General features: G+C 37.6%; 1 long non-coding RNA gene across 1 annotated transcript; it reads right to left on the bottom strand.

The window, feature by feature from the left end:
• Positions 1–782: 782 nt before the first annotated feature.
• On the bottom strand, positions 783–2,360 carry LOC107821310 (uncharacterized). The gene is made up of 2 exons (XR_001656103.2): positions 1,737–2,360; positions 783–1,392 (listed from the first exon to the last, which is right to left on the bottom strand). It is a non-coding gene; the product is annotated as an uncharacterized LOC107821310 (long non-coding RNA).
• Between the last annotated feature and the right edge of the window lie 4,061 nt (positions 2,361–6,421).

Here is a 6,421-nt window from a genome sequence, read left to right as displayed (position 1 = left end):
GTGCTTCTAGTATGGTCGCTTAAACTATTAATATTGGCCTATTATCTGATTTACTACATATTTTAAACATATTGTGCATTTTTAGCTTTATAACCGCCTTGGAATTATTTTGACCGCTTTTAGGATTTATGAAATTATTTCTAGAACAAGTTACGATTGTTGTACACTTGTTTGCTTTAGAACAAACCACGAACCACGCTACATGAAATGCACCCCTGATTCACGACATGTGTATTTATTAATATTCGAAGTTATTATGATCGGGTCACATGAAATGCACACCCGAATTTGGGAAATTAAGCATTGTAAATATGTCACGAAAATCGTACCCATAATCACGATGGTATATTAATCGCGCCTAAAGCAAGCTACGATATTTGATTTATTGCTAGTGCAGACTATTATTGCTATGATAATATAGTCAGTGTGATTACCAAGCAGAGACAACCACTGTTTCCATAAGCTAATCAGCAACTACACTTGAAACATAAAGCCCAAAATTCTCGTTCCTTCAACTTTGTTGAATAATCAAGTGAGACAATGAAGGAAAGACATTCATTTTGAATGCATCAAATATTCAAAATTCTGTCAAAATCTTCAATATTAACCAAAAGGAATTCAAGCAATAAAATGATTGAAAAAGAACAACAAAAGATGCAAATTTCTAGCAATTGAAATACCATTAAAACTCAACTTTCAAGTTAGTACTTATATACCCAAATTCCCATACTAACACAAATATGAGGTCCAGTTGTTAAACATATTTAAAAAAACAAGAAAAATAAATAATTAAAGGTAACCCACTAAGTATGACAAATCAAATAAGAAGTTTGAAATACACTAATAGCATTATCCAAGTGTCAGGTAATTGCACATGAATAGGAATTGAAAACCCTAATCCACCAAAGCATACTTCTTGCCTCCTCCCTCACAGTTGAGGCTCACTTACTAGCAAGTCATGTCCTAATAAGTGAATGGAATAAATGTGAAACTACAGAACTCATCTAAACATTAGTGAAGCACCCATACAGGCGCCTACATGCTATGACATATGAGTGATCTTCCGATGAAGGGTCAGTTTGAAAATCTGAGTTACACCTCTTGAGATTCAATAAACATCAAAATTGGAATATGTAGATTGCAGCAATCCAAGGCCAACAAAACAATAACATGAAAATACAACTCAGATGTTTTCTTTTAACAGAAATGTCTTTTCATCAAGTCCAAGCACATAATTGCAGTCATGGAAATAGTTAAGGGCAAAACTATCACAGAATTGTCTTTTCATTCAGCTGTTAAAAAATCACATATTCCGGAGCAGAGTTCAAAGAATTGTCCTGCGTCAAGATCCTTTATATCAACTGCTTCACTACTGACTAAGCAACGGCCATGCTGACCAATGAGAGGAAATGATAAAAGCACCAGAATGATTAACTAACATAGGATTATCTATAAACATCAAATCCAAAATCGAATTAAAGGCATCAACATCAGAAGAAGATCATTAAAATGGGGATTTCAGAAAGCAAATTTCAAATCGCAAGAGTTAACCGTACTAGAAATGGAGCAGAACATCATAAAACAAGGGTACGTTCCCGACAAATTTTAGCAAAAAAATAGTTTAAGCTCGCACAAAACATTGATGAATTTAAGAGAAACAAGGGAACTGTTGTTACAATTTCATCGCAACGGAGCATCTAACAACAATTATAGCATTTTCAAATCGAGATTCATACCTGAAACACAAATAAGAATCGAAAAAATGCCAGGACAAAGGCTGAAAGAACCGATGCTATGTTGGAAATCAGCTACATGGACAGCAGTGAAATCATCGACGAAATCAGCCCCTACTCCTAGCTTCATAAACTCTTTCCCAAATTTGTTTACACTTGAATTTTCAAAAAAATAGAGCAAGTGAGTAGAAGTTTAACCATAGCTTTCAAATTCTTTTTTTTCGATTTCGCCGATTTTAGTTGTTCTCTAAAATTATATGCAAAAATCAGATCATGAGGGCATGTATGTCTGTTGAAGATGAGGAATGGAGAAGAAGAAAAGGGGAACCATGGTGTTGCCGTTTTCTCTGGTTTTTAAGGGAGATGAAGGGGGAGTGAGAAGAAAAAGGGAAAAGGGGAAAGTTGCGTTGGGTTCTTCAATTAAGGGATCTCATTCTTTAGGTCTAGGTGCTAGGTTTTGATTAAAGGGGATAGGTTTTGAGTTGGTTCGGGTCAGGTCAGGCGGGTTTGGGGTTGTTTTGGGGGAATTTGGGTCTTAATTAATTGGGCCATTTTAGGAATTTGCCCAATTTTAAAAGAAACAAGACCAAAAAATGTATTCTTCCTATTTTCATTTTCTTTGTTTTTCCCTTTTCTTTTCTTTAATTAATTAAAATCCTAAATCAATCTATTTTTGTAAAAAATAAAATTCTTTATCTATTTTTAACATTAAAACAACTAATTAACTTAAAACTATAGAAAAATGCTAATTTTAAAGGCTAAAATCTAAATATGTAAAAATGATCATTTTTGTGGGGGTTTTTTTTTTGCTTAATTAAATTAATTCCTACATGCGAATTGAACCTAAGATGGCATGAAATTAAAACGTGATAATATTTTATGTTTTTTTTCATGATTTTAAAATATTAAAAATGCATGAAATATAACTAAATAAAGAAAAACTCCTAAAAATCAATAAATATTATTTTTAGGAGTTATTTTCATGTAGGGCAAAAATTATGTGCTCACAGTTGCCCCTCTTTACTCGGAAACATGAAAAGTTTTCGGGCAAAGATAAAGTGAGCAATTACGAGCAATTTTTGCCTGTTTGAAACTCCATTTGGAAGCATTTTGAAAACGTTTGACCGAACGCTTTGGAGGTTGCCTACATATCTTTTGCTATAAAGGAATCAGGTCGGTGTAGTTCTGGAAGTTTTGGTAGCTGGGACTACCGAGAAACTGTGATTTCATTGCGTTGCTAGTGTTTCTGCTTGTTGAGCTCCTTATTACACCAAAATGAAAAATAAAAAGTTAAACTAGCTAAGCCTATCAACTACGAGTTACAAGATTCCTATCTATAAATCTTCTGAAGCTTGATCTTGAGTCTTGGCTAGTTCTTCCTGCAGACTCTGATCTGAATCTTGATGCTCGTTAGCTGCAACCGCTGGTTCATTCTTCTTCAGCTTTTTGAGTCAAGGCAGGACATGCAAAGCTTGTGACTTCAATAATATCTTGAGCAGTCCGCATCTTTTCTCCGTTTCTATAATTAGAGTTCAACTTCTTTTCTTGTTCTTTTTTTCTTTTATTTGGGTTGAGACTTCTTCTTTTGGTCATCTCAAACCTTGTGCCTCACGGTAAAAACCTGTTCAGGAACCAAAGCGAACAAATGAACAAAATTTTCTGCCCTAGTTTTCACTAGCAAAATTTCGTGAGTTATTGTAACAAAAATCTAAACTATTTCTTTATTGAAAGCAATTAAAACCGGGATTGTGTATCCCTGAGAAAAAGAGATTAGGGAGTGGAGACCCTATATCAAAAATGCAATCAAATGGGGATCGGAAGCCCTAAGTTGGGAAGATTACCAGGTTATGCTGGAAAAATGACCGGGTTATGCCGGAAAGGTCCTCGGATTATGCCGGGAAAGTCATCGGGTTATGCCAGAAAAGAAAGAAAAAAAGGTCTTCGGGTTATGTCGGGGAAGGTCATCGGGTTATGCCGGAAAAGAAAAAGGTCCTCGGGTTATGCTGGGGAGGTCCAAGGGTTATGCCGGGAAAGTCATCGGGTTATACCAGAAAAGAAAAAGGTCCTCGGGTTATGCCGGGGAGGTCCATGGGTTATACCGAGAAAGTCATCGGGTCATGCCGGGAATAAAAAGGTCCTCAGGTTATGCCGGGGAGGTCCACGGGTTATGACGTGAAAGTCATCGGGTTATGCCGGAAAAAAAAGGTCCTCGGGTTATGCCAGGGAGGTCCACGGGTTATGCTGGGAAAGTCATCGGGTTATGCCGGAAAAGGTCCACGGGTTATGCCAGGAAGGTCCACATGTTATGCCGGGATAGTCATCGGGTTATGCCGGAAAAGAAAAAGGTCCTCGGGTTATACTAGGGAGGTCTACGGGTTATGCTGGGAAAGTGGTAGGGTTATGCCGCAAAAGAAAAAGGTCCTCGGGTTATGTCGGGGATCAACTAGGGAGTGGAACCCTATATTGAAGAAGACTACCAGGTTATGCTGACAATGACTAGGGAATGGGACCCTATGTGAGAAAAGATTACCAGGTTATGCTGGCATCGACTAGGGAATGGGACCTTATGTTGGAAAGGATGTAGCTAAAGATTGGATACCCTATGCTACCATGATTTTGAATTTTTCTTCTTATTCATTTCATTTTTTTTGTTTTATTTAAGAAAATGATTAAAATGCAGGAAAGAATTTAGAGGAGACTTCCCTTTTGGATTAATTTTTGCCGCAAAGTTGTTTCTAGCCCCTGCGCAGTTTTCTGTTTGGTTGCATCTGCTTTTTGCAAGGTTGCTTTGGATTGCACATGTTTCATGTTTTCAAACAAAGAACAATTGTTAGTTTGAAATGGTGGTTGGTTTTGTGGCCTTGATTGTTTCAATCACTCGATCTCGGCCCGACTTCTTGAATGAAAATCTCAGCTGCAACTGTTTGTTCCCTAAGGACCGATTTCATTTCAGGCCCTGGAGAACTTCTGGTTTTTTCTAGACTTTGCCATGACGGTTGGTCGGTGGAACCCAACCTTTTCGACTTTATTTTGCCTTCGTAGGCCTTTCCTTTCTAACTTCCTTTTCTTTTCGTTTCTTTTCCTTTTTTTTTTCTTTTTTCTTTTTTTTTAACTTCGGAGCATTGGGGAACTTTTGGCTCCTCAATCATTGTCGCAATGGCTAGTCACGGGGGAATTAACCCTTTTCAACTTTATTTCACCTTCATAGGCCTTTCATTTCTGGCTTCTTTCTTCCAACTTCCATTTCAGAGCATTTGGGTACCTTGGCTTTTAAAACCTTTGCCGAGACAGTTAGTCACGTGTGACTCAACCTTTCAACTTCATTTTGCCTTTGTAGGCACTTCATTTTGATTTTCTCCTTCCGAGAGTTCTGATTTCGAAGCATCGGTCCCCATGGCTATCGAGGTCGACTTAATGCCCCCTGACGAGGCTGGGTGCCTTTTTGTATATTGGCTTGTATGAAATGAGACCCCTGTAAATCAGTCTTATCATCCCTTCTTTGTCTTAGTTTCTGAATAGAGTTAGACCAAAAGGGATTTAAATTAAAAACAAACAAAGGAATTGATAAATGAATTTAGACAAGAGGTATCCCTTTCAGGTAAAGGAAAGAAGGGCTTATCTGGAGTACATGCGGACTTCGATGAACATGACATGCCTTTTGGACTAGATGCCTGATCTGTTCAAACCGTCCAAATCTCATAAATTCATCACAACTTTTGCCTCGAAATCGAGAAACCTTGCTTAGGACTGCGTCAGTGTCAGTGACTGAAGATCTTCTTTTCGATCAGTGGTGCCCTTTGCGGGTTTTCACGAGCCGGCCTCTCTTATTTCTCTTCTCACCATTGCCTTGTAGTGCTCTTGCGAGTTTTCAATAACAAGACTCTCTCATTTCAATTTCTCTGCTTACTGTCGCCTCGCGGTGCCCGTGTGGGTTTTCACCAATAAGACTCTCTCATTTCCTTTCTCTACTTACCATCGCCTCGCGATGTCCGTGTGGGTTTTCACCAATAAGACTCTCTCATTTTATTTCTCTCATTTTGTTTTATCAGATCTAAGCAACTGTATCCTCCAATTTTGAACATCTTTTACCGATTGATCGGAAGGACTTGAACAAGATTTGGGGTAAAAAGAATTTGGATTAAATTACAACTTTGGAACCTTTCAGGCGAAACCATCGCCGAACCATTGTAACTTCTGCCCCAGTTTCACTTTTGGGGAATTTGGATTTTTGTTTTGGTGTGACCGACTCAAAGGGTTTGCAAAGGGTTGAATATTTGGATAGTGAGAAAGAAAGCCTTCTGGCTTTCTTCATCCCAATCGGAGAACATTAATATTATATAGAGGATTCAACATAGTACCTTTTGACTACATTTGCATTGACAATTGTTTGAGGGATATTTCCTTCGATGTGTCTCAAGCAGAACACACTCTTTTGGCAGTATTTTTGTTGCAATGTATGGACCTTTCCAATCTGAAGCTAATTTTCCTTTAGCTGTTCTAACTCTTTGTTTTATTTCCTTAAACGTATCTTCATTGCGATCTAATTCTTGATTCATTATTTCGGGGTCTGACAGCTTTCAGGATTTGGGCATGAAGTCCGCAAGCATGTCATGTTATTGAAATTTACATTTAACAGAACTAAAAAGAGAATAAGAAAAAAATGACAAGATTAAGAAAAGAGACATTCC

The sequence above is a fragment of the Nicotiana tabacum genome, chromosome 20 (assembly GCF_000715075.1).
Source record: "Nicotiana tabacum cultivar K326 chromosome 20, ASM71507v2, whole genome shotgun sequence".
NCBI lineage: Eukaryota > Viridiplantae > Streptophyta > Magnoliopsida > Solanales > Solanaceae > Nicotiana > Nicotiana tabacum.
The sequence above is the reverse complement of the archived record's forward strand: the minus strand, read 5'-3'. Positions and strand labels throughout refer to the sequence as shown.